We start from the raw sequence: 14,660 nt of genomic DNA, 5'->3' as shown, positions 1-14,660 counted from the left end.
CTGAAGTGGAAAGACAGAATTAATAGAACTGAGATGCAAAAGTCTGCAGGGGGGAAGGGGGAAGGGGTATGCTCAAGTTTGAACATGATCAACTAGAAATGCCTACTGACCTCCAAGTAGAGACGCTGAGTAGGCAGTTAAATATGTAAGTGCAGCTCAAGGGAGAGGACTGGCGGGCGACACCGACGTGGAAGCATCCGTGTACAGACGGTATGGAAAGGACAGTGGATGCGTGTAAGCACAGAAGAGAAGGGGCCTGAGGAATGATGTGTCCCGAGGCCGCACTCGGAGCGCACCACCCCAATGCAGCGAGCACCAGAATCGGCCAGGACCTACCCTTCCGTGCCTCCCCAGGATACATCACTGTGCAGGTCCCGAATCAGGCCAAGGACCTAACGTTAGTGCAAAAAGAGTCCACTCAGGTGTATCGAGTTCCACTGCACGACAGGGACTCCCCAGCCCGGGAACTCCACCGTGAAGAAGTCCCTAAGGCCGACGGGTGCTATTTTTGACCCTCTCCCTCCCAGTAAAGAACCTAATAGTCAAGAGAACATCTTTGATCAACTCAAAATGGTTGAAAAGAGCGTGTTCTGAGAAGAGCTGAAGCACCGCCTACGCGGGTATGCATGGGATGGACGGACAGAGAGAGGGCCTGAGGGACGGACTGTGTGCTGATAGGCTGGCGGGCTGGCTAAGTCACAAGAGAGTCTGAGTCAAGAAATGATGCGAGTAGGACTGGCTGAGATCACGCTGGCAGGACGTCTGGCACAGGTAAGGGGAGGTGCGGCAATAACGAAGGCAAGCAAAACAGGAAGTCATTGCACCGGTCAAGATGAAGGAAATGGGAACTTAACGAAGGTAATGACTAGGAACAGTCGAAGGAGGGGTGGATGTAGAAATGTTTTAAAGAGAGAGAAGCAAGAGGGTAAGAGAAGGGGTCAGCATACGAAAACAGGCAGACATAGCAAAGAAGAAAGAGCTGTAAGTGAACTTTCCTCCTATTTCCCATGAAATGCACCTACATTCTCTATAATTCAAGATTAGTTTCTCTGTTATAAACACATGAATTTCCTGATATCTCCCCAAAGACAAATCTAAATAGTCCATTTAACACTTTACTCTGTGAACTGTGCTCTCCCGAGAAATAAAATGTCTTTCAAGATTTACAAGAAATTCCACCACCAGGAGAAGCTGTGGTCTCGGGTCCTAACCTTCCACTTTAAACAACTAGGTTACTGGGCTGACTGGGCTCCACACCCCTAAAGCTTCTTCCAGCTCAGACATTCCAGTGCAGTGGGGGGCAGGGGGTGGAGGAGGGGAGTCTTACTACTGTTTAAAATAAAAAGACGATAGCCAATAACCTAACTACACAGTGTAGCCAGAAAAAGATTGAGAGGTAAGTAACTAGAATGACCACGAGTGAAAAGAACAAGCACGTGGGACGATGACAGAATATGAGGAGTTTTGTTTTTAGACAAAAGGGGAGAGGATTGATGTCAGAAAGAGATGAACACTGGTCTAAGTTGAACACAGATTTACTCATGAGGGCAATTTTGACATCTATAAGGAATGGGTTAGAGGACATAATTATAGTAGCTAATATTTATTGAGTGCTTACTATATGTCAGGAAAAGTATTAACTGAGATGGGGAAATAACAGACTTACTCCTCATGATCACCCTGAGTTTGATATCATCATCATCATCATCATTCCCATTTTTCAGATGAGAAAACTGAAGGTAAGAAACATGAAGTAACTTGTCCAAGATCCCAAAGCTGGTAATTGATACGACGATGATTCAAATCAGCCAATCTGATTCCAGAACTATAATTCTTAAGTACATACTGTACTGAAGTATAAAAAGTAAATACTGTAGAGATTGCACAAGTCAAAATATGTATGTACCCACATACATACATACATGCGTACATGTACAGGTATATACACAGACAACATACATGTGTATGCACACGTATATATGGTCACCTAAATAAATGGATACACACACAGGGAAATTCTGTATCTTCTGTTGTTAGCATCAGGGAGGCTAATTTCCAGAAGGAAACACACTTTCCTATTCATATACTAGACAGAATAGGAATGTTAGACCTTATTTCTTAGTCTCACAGGAATTTCCCACAATTTGTGTTTTCATTTTTACTGTGATAAAATGGAGCCTTCAAAATCGACATAAATTAAGCATCAGAAAATTCAGGACCATTTGAAAACGTTTGGTCGATCATACCCTGCATGCCAGGCCCTGTGTGGGGACGGGTGACTGTGGGAGCTGGACAGACAGTTCCCGCCAACACAGCATCCAGTTTGTGTGGAGACATTAGCCAGTGGTGCAAATATACATAAAACAGTAAGAGTACATGACACATCATTAGAAAAGCATAACAAGGAGGTTGAAAATAAGCTTTCCTGAGATATGAGGAGGGTCAAGGAAATGGAAAGAAAGTTCCTCAGAGAGCGTAAGGAAAAGCTGGGAAGTCTACAGGGATAAGATTAATTCACAAAACACCATGGGCGATGCTAAGGATTTGGGTCTTTATCCTGTAACCAAAGAGAAGCTTTTGAAGGATTTTAAGAAGGAGAATGACAGGACGAGATCTGTATTTCTAAAACTTATTCTGGATATATTGTGAAACAAGAATTAAAGAGAAGTTTGAATGAAGGGGAGGAGTCCAGTCAAAAAGCCAGTTAGAGTAGTCCAAGAGGAAACAATAACTGAACTAGGATAGTGGCAACGTGCAGGCAGAGATGTGAGGGATTTATAAGAGAAGATGAATTAGATATGGGGGTTGGGGGGCAGAGAGAGAGAAAGACTTGTCCAGAGTAAGTCTAGGCTCTCCGCTTATAAAATAGATAGTGGGCAGTGCCCTCCACTAGGGTTTGGTGGAGGAGGTGTAAAGAGTTGGGGTTTGAACGCGATGTACCTGTCAGAGACTTGCATCTGAATAGGGGTACCCGCATCTAGGGATGAGAGAACAGGTTGGACTAGGGGTACCCATCTGGGAGCTATTAGTATACGAGGAAATGAGGATATGTAGGTAGGTGTGAGGTCATGTAGGGAGACAGCACAGAGTAAGAAAAGGGATAGGGACCAGTAAATGTCAATATTTTCTGATTTCAGAGTCTGGATTGTATTTTTGTAACAATAATCACTCAATGTGAATTTTTAAATACAGCAAGAGTAACCTGTAAGAATACACTCGCACTGACTGCCTCTCTAGGTTTATCTTGATCTTAAACTTGCCCATCTGAGTCTTTTGCTAAAGAAACAGGAGCAGAACAATTATTAGGCTGACAAGGACCAGAGATTCCTAATTACGTTATACTCACAAGACTGAGATAATATAAAAGAGCCACAAACGTGAAACTATTTGAGGGACCGGAGGGTTTTTCCTTCATTGCCTGATAAGACAAAACACATATCTGGTTGTTTCAAAGATACCGTAACGTGTCCAAAATCAAACCCAAGATGATTTCTACCAAAACGTGGTCCTTCTCTGGTGAACGGGATCACTAGCACTCACAATCGAGGGACATCAGCCAGAAACTGAGCAGTAACCTTTCATGATGCGCTCTTCCTCACCTCGCAGATCTAATCTATGACGAAGTCCTACCAATTTTTCTGCATAATTTTGTTCTGACTCAACGCTTTGAGTTTTATTTCTTACCCACAGTCCTCATGCTTTCATTTCTCGCTCCACAGATTTTCGATTGCTTCCTTAAAAGTGTCATACCCTGTTTCAACTCAAGGCCTTTGCAGATACTCCGTCTGCCTGGAATACTCTTTTCCACTAGCCTCTCGTAGGTAACTTTTTCTCATTTTTCAAATTATGATTTCTTCAACAAAACAAAAGACCTTCCGTACGAGCACCAGGACTAGGGCAGGTCTCCTGTCATATGGGCGTAGAACACCCTGTGTGTTTCCCCCTTAGCACTTATCACAGCAGTCACTTACTTACGCGATTACGTAATCTCTGTCTCCGCCCCTAGACTGGAAGCTCGGTGAGCGCTGGGCCTGGGCTCTGCTCGGCATCCCAGCCCCAGCACCAAGCTCACTGCCTATCACCCAGGGGATGATCCATCCTATCTTACATAAATCCTTACTTCTAAATTACTGATAAAGGACTCAGCATCTATAAAGGAGAGAAAGAATTTAGGCTGGTCTCTGACTCCGAGCCTGAAATTGGGAGATTTCCACCATTCCCTCCCTCTTCTCCATCATTAAAGAAAAAAATAAAAAAGGCATTATTACAAGCAACATGCAAAACAATCCCAGAGAAACCACACGATTTTTAACAATCTGTCTGAAGACACGGCCGTTCACTCCTATTCCTAGCAAAAAAAAAAAGTGAAAACGGTGATGACAGCCCAAAGAAAGACAAGTGTACTAATGAGCTAGAATGATACTTCTCTGCACTCTGACTTCTCACATAAGGCTGTGATTTAGTATAATGAACAGTAAAGATAAATTCTCAGAAATTCTCAGACAGCCACAAGTTCACATGTGAAATCAGGATAAAGACCATTGAAGCAAAGAGAAACAAAATTTAGAAGATAATAACTCATGCATGAACAGGTAGGCCATAAAAAGTTCCATTCTCAATGAACAGTTTTCAATAACTTATTATGAAAATTTTCAAAGTTTTGCATTTTTACAGTGAGTACTTGTATCTTACACATCTACCGTTAACATCTGATATACTTGCTTTATCACATATCCACCTATCCTTCCCTCCATTTTGTCTTTTCAGGCACTTCAAAGTATCCTGCATAATAAGCATACTTCTCTTTAACTAGTACAGCATGCAAAACATTACTTGAAGTTCAATATTTGTTTACATTTTTCTTTTGAGGCAAAATTCAAATACAAAACACCGCACAAATCTTAGGTGTATATTCTTTGAGGTTTTGATAAATGCATACACCCATGCAACACAAATTTCTATTAAGATATAGAACATAATCATCACCCCGGAAAGTTCCCTCACGTCCCCTCCAACCACTGTTCTGACTTTTTTCCATCACTGATCAGTTTTGCCTATTCTAGAATGTCACATACATGGAAACAAAGAGTATGTACACATTTGTGTAAGGCTTCTTTTATTCAGCATGATTTGAGGTTCATCCATGCTGTGTGTTAGCAGTCTGTTTCTGTCCACTGCTCAGCAGGATCCCATGTTCCTTATTGATAGACAACAGGGCTGTGTCCAGCTCTTGGTGATTATGAATAAAAGATTATATGAACATTGTTGTACATGCCTTTCTGTGAACATATGTGTTCACTTCTCTTAAGTAAATACCTAAGAGTGGAAAGGTAGGGGTGTAGGATAGATATATACTTCATTAATTTTATACAAAACCATCAGGCCCTTCCCAAAGTGGTTGTACCATTTTATGTTCCCACCAAGAATATGAGTCCCGGATGTTCTACATTCTCCTAACATTTGATGTTGTCAGCCTTTTTCATTTTAGCCATTGTGTTATAAGTGATCAATTAACATTTTAATTACTTTTGAGATGCAATATTTATAAGAAGATTATTCTGGCAGAACAACTGAGAGGTACATAAAATATAGGGCAACATTAAGAACAATTACAATATTATAAATAAATTATATATGTAACTTTTATATAAGCTTTTTTCCTACTTTCTAGAAGTCACATGATTGAACCTATACTTTCATAGAGTGTCTTACGAAACAATTATGCTGGCAAATAGCACTGTTACTTAAGAAACTGGTGTCAAAATACTAACTTTTCTTACTCTTGATAACAGCAACGATTTATGGCTCACTGAACAATCCATAATGTGGAATCAATAGTATGAACTGAACATTTGTTTAACAGAACACTGTCAAAGTCTCCCTTTAAAACATAATTGCTGTTTTCTATACCAAAAGAATTTCTTCCCCTTCCCCAACATAATTCCGCTTTGGAATTGTAGTTAATGTCTTTCAGTTAAGATCTAGGGGAACAAGAATACCACTGACACCGTCCCTTAAAATAAAAACAAAAGCCACACCTTGGGACAACTGCAATATCTGAATTAGCTGTAACAGCAGCAGGACCGCCCTGGAGATGAGAGCAAACCACTGCATGTGCAAACCAGAGAGCGAACTACTTCCAATAGGGCATGCGTGTGGCATCAATGCCACTACAGAACAGGGGCAGGCGACTATCCACATCAGTAAACTGCCATTTATCTGCTGAGACAAGGAAATCCTCAAGCGGCAGGTCCCGCGCCCAGCGGCAGTGCTGGCACAGGGGACGGCAGTGCTGGCACAGGGGACGGCAGTGCTGGCACAGGGGACGGCAGTGCTGGCACAGGGGACGGCAGTGCTGGCACAGGGGACGCCGGGGCAGCTGCCCGCCCGGGCAGCTGCCCGCCCTCTCTCCTCATGCCTGTCCCTGACTCGCTCATATGCACAGAGACTGCCAGCTCCTACACAGCTATTTTAAGTTGTCTTTGTACACGAATGCCAGCAGTGGGACACAAAGTGCTAAGAAATGCTTCTTGCGTAGCCTATGGCACCACACTTCACAGTGATAGATAAACTTTAATCCGGTAAAAGAAAACGACTGCAGCTAATGGTACCCCCGCCAGAGCGGGTGCCCGACCGCGATTCTAACACACACACTTATCAGTGCCTCTCTTCAAAGCATCAATTGTTTTTCTTGTTTTCTGAAACGATTTTCTTACTAACAAATCACGTATTTACATAAAACGTCACAGTGAACGCCTGCCCGACCAGGGCCGAGGGCGGCTGAGCCCCACCAGGGCTCACGCTCGCCAGGGCCACCCGAAGCGGAAGGTGTTCGGCCAAAGGAACCGTTTTCTTGACTTTGGTCTGTCTTTCTGCCCTTTATTCCCTGTTCAGGTAACAATCTGATCCGTCTGAGTACAGAAGCTGTGCACGTAATAGTGCTGAAAAACGAAGAAATAGCCCCCAAACTTTAAATGCAAGCCTTACTGTGTAGGCTGCTGTACCCCCAAGGAAACGGGCTAAAGAATAAACAAGAGAGTGAAGGGGGTCCCAGGCGGCCCTGTGACACTAGGAAAGGCATCACCGATTTCACTGCAGACTCGGATGTCAGCCGACAGTCCGGAATGGGAGCAGGAACTATGGGGGGGACTCGGGGTGGCTGTGGCAGAAGCCGTTACACATTTTGGTCTTACGCCTGCCTGTCTATTTTCCAGGTTTTCTGTGAATATGTTATCAAGTGTTCTACCGTGTAACTATTCCCATAATATAAAAAGTGAAATTTCTATTATTCCACAAAGAAACACTTTAAGAAAGAAAAAGAAAACCTACGGCTCAAAGGGTTGATACGAAGAACACTTCAACTAAGAATATGTTAGTCTTTTTTATAGCAACCCGTTTTCTTATGCTTGCTCCTAAATGGCCACTTTTTAATCAAATTTTAATGGGGGGGGGGAGAATTACCTTGCCTGAAAACACCATAAAAATAAATACACAGAACCATGCAGGCAAACAGCTCACTAGGTAAGTGTCATTACAAGAAGGTTTTGATATAACAAAATCAGAGTCCTTGCTGATAGCCTGGGAGAAACGTCAAGGTACATACACTTTTTCAGGTGCCATCTCTACAAACAAAGAGGAATTATTCTTAAACCCTTTTACCCTTTCAAACATTCCACCACTTAAGCTCTAAGACCACTAACCGAAATTAAACACACGAGAAATTGAAGCAGTGTATAAAGAATACAGCCACTCCTTTCTCCATGTGCAACAGGCAGATCATGGAGGGTGGATGGTAGGTAGGCAGGCAGAGGGATAGATACAGCAAGCAGTCCTTTCAGGCTTTATGATTAAAACCATGGTTTCAATAAAATCATTCAACTGCATTATAACAAAACAATCCCACTGAGTTTTTCTAAAAAAATCATTTCACTATGAGTCCTAGAAAATGAATGCCTTATATACTAGAAACCTACCTCTTTGTTGGTCAACTATGTGGTTTAAACTAAAATAATCTTTAAAGTCCCTTTTAGTAAGAAGAAAGAAAATAATTATGATTCTATCAGAACTTCATCTTTTCATAGAAACAACTCAGTAAACAGTAATGACTTTTAGATCAAATAGGTCTGATTTCCAATCAGAGGTAATTACTGTACCTTGTCCAAATTGTATATTACCTCTGAAATGTTTTGAACTCCAGTTTCTTTAAATGCAAAATACTGACCTCACAGGATTCCGTAACAATTAATTGCTGAATGAAACTTGAAGCTCCTAGCAGAGTGACAACCACGTAGTCACTCAAATGGTAATTACAATGCTTCATACAGGCAGTTCTACAATTCTGCCCATTTACATTTCACAACCAAAGGAAGGCAGTATAACAGTGAAAATATTAAATCCTTTAGGGTGATACTCATAAATTAGTCAAAACAATTTACTCTTCCTCCCTCCACATCTAACATATAATTAAATTCAAGGAAAAGACTGGCTTTCCCCCTCCCTGTTTTAGAATAAAATGGATGCACTCAACACTTTTCAAAATGAAAGACATTCTCAGAGTGCGCGCTACAAACATTAATATTGTAAAGGTACAATCCACAGAGCTGATGAATGCTGTAAAATACACCAAGACATTTCCACTTAGCAAGCAGACTTGTTAAACAAGCAATTTTTAACTCAGCACAATTTGTACTATAATATTCCCTAATAACCAAGCTTTTTAGCAAAATCTAAAGTGTACCAAACAGATATTCTTCCGTGGACTATATTTGCTAGATTAAAGGAACCTCATAAATGTTCCATTTTCTCTTAAGTTATCATAATGATGACTAAATTAATTTTTATTATGTTTAGCATTCTGTTTAAAAAGGAAAAAGCAACAGGGCCATGATTTATAATATTTTTAAAAAGTACAAATAATCATTTTGTCCAGTCATATCCAGAAGAGAAAAACCTCTGCATGGTAATATTCACATGTTTTTCAAGAGATAGACACTTTTTTTTTAAGGTAACATAATTCAGGTGAGATCAGCAAACAAGTGAAAACGTGACTAACTTAAGTATCAAAAAGACTAGCAAATTAAACAAATTTTGAGCTAATTCAGATCAAGGTACAAAATACAGCGTGTTTAAAAATACCTCTTTCTATAGGTATACACATAAGTTTATATGCACAAAATATGCCTAGAAGGATATATACAAAAAACTCCGAACAGCAGTCAACTCTAGAGAAACTGGGTGGCTGGGGTAACGGGGTGGGAGTGAGACTTGGTTTTCATTATTTATTGTACAGACTGTCTCTGTGTATGAGAGTACATCACTGCGGGAGCGGACAAAACAAAATAAAGTAGGAAGTAGAAAGCAACCAAGTTTGGTTCCTATATACGTGATTAAAATTAGAAATCAAAGCAAACAAGAAGTCCACATCAAAAATAGAAACAATTTAGGGAGCACTAAAAATGAAGTCGTATGCCTAAGAAAATGCTTTTTCTTCATTGCTTCACCTCTGTGTTTCAAAACTACATAAGTCAAACACAGCCTAAATATTGTATTTATCGGCAAAAGGACTTCATACCTAAAAAAGGGGAGAAATGCAGTTACTGGCGCACAATAAGGATCTTTTTGCAAGACACACATATAGTTTATACCTACTCTGTGCAAACTCATTGCAAAGCTCAGTGTTCGAACACCTTTCTAAGATTCGGTTTAACATACAGCTGTAATGACACCAGCACAGATAGGCACAACTGTGCTTTCTTGAAAGTATGTACTTGCGCTACCGCTGCGTAAGGGAAATCTGCTATTGCATTCATCGTTTCTAAAAATCCACCATAGCGTCAACTGATGAGTCACAGGCCACACTCCAAATTCTTATGTACTAAAGAAAGCAGGGCATAAGTCTTACACATCAATTGTAAAGACTGTCAAATCAGCTACGTTGTAAGTCAACAGGTCTTTATAAGGTGACGTGACGATAGTTTTTCAAAGACACATGAGAAACTTCAAAATAACACTGCAAATTCCACAAGGATTGATAAAATTATTTTCCTTTATTCCCTCTCCTAATAAATGGCAGAGTCTTATTTTTTTTAATTCAGAACATATGAACAGTAAATACTTTTGAGATACTGACAGGTGCAAACACAAGTTGGTACAAACTCAACAAACTCCCAGCTTCAAGAAAAGCCAAAAGGATTTTCTATGTGCCTTGCTTCCCTTAATTCCTTCCTACTTTTGCTAGTTAGCCATTTCTCTTGGAGAAATCTCCAAGAGAAAGTACAAAAGGGCAAGAAACAGAGATGACACTGTTTGTTTCTTTTTGGCAGCATTAGTTAAAAGTTTTCCTGGGGAAGACAAACTAATAGCTGAAAGGAAACCTGGGGACCAGCTGTGGATTTAATCACCAGTACAACAGACTTGAGATCTGACCACACCATCTTGTTTGCTTCCTAGTGCTGCTCATTAGACTTTTCATTAATTTGCTTACCTGTTTATTATCTCTCCTCCTGCACCGCAGCTTGTAAACTCCCTAAGGACAGGGGTCCTTCTCATCTAGTTCATTGCTACTATATTCTCACTATCTAGAACTGTTCCCAGCACGATGCAGGGAATCAATAAACATCCAGTGGGGAAAAAAGATACATAATCACGTACTTACCTATCTCAGGTCCTGCACAATCACAAATATGCTGAAATTTGTTCAGCTGAGACTATTCTTCACCTGTAATTTATAATAATAATTGTTAAATTTTGCCTTGCCACAAGACTCTCTATGCTTAAATTCTACCATTTAAATATATTTGTAGCCAACTATAGTAATTGTAATGAAACTGGAAACTGACTAGATTCAATTTCTGCGAATAAGAACTTTTGTAACTCAGTATCATATCCCAAATATCTAGACTGATACACAGTACAGAGTAGTCAAATACTTGTTGAGTAAATGAATTATGTTAAAAGAATTACAACTGGTGGGATTATTAGTAATTTTTATTTTTGCATAGTTTAGGCCTTCCTAAATGTTCTACACTTAGCATGTGTTACTCCTATAATTTAAAAAATACAATGCTATATATAAAAAAGAAACCATATGTACCCTTATGTTCTCAAGTACTGGGTAATATATACAATAAAGTAAATCAAATAGATGTGTTACTTGCTTCTCAGGAGTTATCAAATAGAAAAATATTATATAAAATACAGACATTAATTACTTTAAAATTGAATTAAATGTTATTTTTAAGAACATTAAGCTTTATCTTCCAGAAAGATAGCCTTCCATAAATCCTAGTATATACTTACAGAATAATTTGTTTTGTTATTAACAGAACAATATTCTTTTCAAAAGTTTCAAGAAACCAAAAGAACAATTCTTTATGAAGACATAAAGAATACTGTATTATGAATAAACATTTAAAGAACTACTTAATGGTCCATTTTGCTTTCTTCTAGCACCAAGTTTGATTTACTGTCTCTGGCAAACCCAAACTATAAAGGAAATTCAGTCATACTTAGAAAGTCTAAAATTAGACTGAGCAATTTCATAACATGCAAACCTTTTATAAGAAAAAACGTTAATAAATATACATTAGTTGAAAGTTGATTTGTTTCAATCAAATTGATGTTTAAAGGTACTCCGACTTTATCATCTTTCTAGATCCAGCAAAATGGATTCATTAAAAAAAAAATCAGACCTTTCCTGTAAATAGCCATACCGTTAAAAAAAATCCAGACTAACAGAACAAAATCCTGAAAAATTTTTCAATGCTATTTGTTATATACTGTCTAAGGTAGAAAAATCATTCGAATGTACTGATAAGGTACTCTATATATCTGGAAAAAGAATAGATCAGAGAGCCGAAAAGTTATATCTATTTTTAACAAACTCTGAAATTAGTCTATTTGAAGTAGCAATTAATGTATCCCATCTAAAATGAAAGCCCAAAGCCTAAAATAAGAGAAATTAATGAGGTTAATAAATATTTCATATGAGATCTAATTGCTATGGATACTTCTGAAATCTCACTAAATGGCCCTGTCCAAGTCTTAAAAGGCATGCTCGGCAACTCAGACCGTGTGGTTTACATACTTAGTTAGAGGCACAGGATGAATCATATGCACTCTGATACCTGGCTTCTTCCCCCATCGCTTTGTTTTTTAGCTTCAGCTACCCCTAGACTATTGATCGTTTCCATAGCGGTGTCTCTCAACTATAAGAAACAAAAAGGACAGAAAAACTCACATGATGATATACTATTAAGCACCATTTGAGAACTGTGTCCTAGACTAATAACTATCATCAATCCCTCCAAATTAGAATGATTCCACATACTTCAGACTTTTCCCTCTTCTCTCCATAAGGTCGCAAAAAAATGTTCAAACTATTTTGTTTGTACCCTTACCTTACACCATATTCAAAAACTGACCCAAAATGGATTAAAGATATAAAACATAGGACTTGAAATTACAAAACTCTTAGAAGAAAATATAGGGGAGAAGCTTCATGACAGTGGATTTGGCAAAGACTTCTTGGATATGACACCAAAAGCAAAGGCAACAAAAGTAAAAATAGACAAATAGGACTACATCAAACTTAAAACCTTCTGCACATCAAAAGGACACAATCAACAAAGTGCAAAGGCAACCTACGGAACGGGAGAAAATATTTGCAAATAATATATCTGATAAGGAGTTCATATACAGAATACATAAAAGAACTCCTACAAATCAACAACAAAAATCAAATAACCCAATTTCAAAACAGGTCAATGACTTAAAAAGACATTGTCCAAAGATGATATACAAATGGGCAACAAGCACAACAAGAAGATGCTCAACATCACCAATCATCAGAGAAATGCAAATCAAAACCACAATGTGATTATCACCTCATACCTGTTAGGATGGCCACTGTAAAAAGAAAAAAAAAGAAAAAACAAAAAATCCCAAAACAAAACAAAACAAGCATTAGTGAGGATGTGGAGAAATTGGAACCCGTGTGTAACATTGGTGAGATTATGAAATAATGTAGCTGCTGTGGAAAACATTGCAGGGGTTCTCAAGAAATTAAAAATAGGACACCATTAATGTACAGCAATCCCCCTTCTGACTTCTGATTATAATCAAAAGAATTTAAAGCAGGGTCCCAAAGAGATTTGCACACCCATGTTCACTGCAGCACTATTTGCAAGAGCCAAGAGGTAGAAACAACTCAAACGTCCATCAAGGGATGAACGGATAAACAAAATGTGGTATAGACATACAATGAAATATTATTCAGCCTTACAAAAGATGTCACATGCTACAATATGGATGAACCTTGAGGCCATTACACAAAGGGAAATAAGGCAGTCATAAAAAGACAAACACTGTATGATTTCACTAGCATGAGGCATCCAAAGTAATCAAATCCATAAAAACAGAAAGTAGAATGGTGGTTGCCAGGGGCTGCGGGAAGAGGGAAATGAAGCGCTGTTGATTAGCAGGTGTAGAGTTTCAGGTTTGCAGGAAGAAAATGTGGAGATCAGTTGCACAACAATGTGAATGTACTTAACACCACTGAACTGTACATTTGAGAATGGTTAAGATGCTACATTTTATGTTTTTACCGCAATAAAAAAACGGAAGCAAAGTAAAATATTTTTGTTAATTATTATTTTGGTAACATTCCTTTTATTTTAACCACTGAAAATTTAGCGTCTGCAATTGACATACGCTGTAAAATGTAACCAGATTTCAAATATAAAAAATGTCAACTATTTTATTAATAATTTTATATTGATTGGATGTTCATACATTTTGAATATATTGCTCTGACTAAAATATAACATTAAGTAACAAAAATATTTTGATATGCTTCAAGAACAATAACTTGAGGGGAACGTGGGGTCCATGCAGCTTTGTTGTATAAGGTTTAAGACTGGTGCGTCTTTATAGGCTGATGTGAAAAGCCAGTAGGGAGAAGAGGGCTGAATACAGAAGAAAGTTAGTTAACTGAAGCTTCTGCTGAAAGAGACTCTGCAGGGTGAGAGGAAGGGCAGCTGTGGAAAAGGTAGCCTTCGGCAGATCTGTAACGGATGTAGGGAAGTTGAGGAGGGTGGCACAGAAATCGGAGAACTCCAAGCAGACCATAAGGAAGCGCCCTGATTCTCGGCAGAAGCAGATGTGAGGGTAGGATACAAGGGTCTGTACGTGATGAAGGTCTGAAAGAATCCATGAGCGAGGAACAAAGCCATGTGAGGACTGCGGAGACCTATGTGACCTGGCCCCGTCTGCCTCCCTGACCTCTCCCACCATCTTCTCACCTCCCTCAGAGTGCCATCCACCTCTGCCAGCTTCCTCTGAGGGCTCACCTGTGTGGCACCTACTCAGCCAGGTATCTGTTCAAAGACAACTTACTTAGGTAAGGCTTCAGCGCCACCCCACTCCACAGAGACTGGGTTCGTTCCCCTCCTCCTACCCCCAGACAACACCCTATGCCAGCGCTGTCCAACAGAAACAGAATGTGAGCCACGCATGTCATTTTAAATGTTCTAGGAGCCATATGCAAAAAAATAAAAGGAAACTAGTGAATGATTTTTCATATTTTATTTAACCCAATATATCCGAAATATTTTCATTTTAACATTATAATCAACATAAAAATTATTAATATTTTACCTTTT

General features: G+C 39.1%; 1 protein-coding gene across 5 annotated transcripts in view; it reads right to left on the bottom strand.

The window, feature by feature from the left end:
* The window catches only part of LNX2 (ligand of numb-protein X 2), a 65,258-nt gene that overhangs the window by 43,297 nt on the left and 7,301 nt on the right, over window positions 1-14,660 (bottom strand). For 4 of the 5 annotated variants that reach the window (XM_081045734.1, XM_081045733.1, XM_081045730.1 and 1 more), the window contains exon 2: window positions 10,655-10,717. The gene's annotated coding sequence lies outside the window, so the exon portion shown is untranslated. Of the gene's footprint in view, window positions 1-10,654; window positions 10,718-12,085; window positions 12,181-14,660 lie in introns of those variants that run through there. The other variant, XM_081045732.1, reaches the window with a different exon arrangement.

This window comes from Rhinolophus hipposideros, assembly GCF_964194185.1.
Source record: "Rhinolophus hipposideros genome assembly, chromosome: 4".
Taxonomy (NCBI): Eukaryota; Metazoa; Chordata; class Mammalia; order Chiroptera; family Rhinolophidae; genus Rhinolophus; species Rhinolophus hipposideros.
Note: the sequence above shows the minus strand (reverse complement) of the source record. Positions and strands in the feature narration are given on the sequence as shown.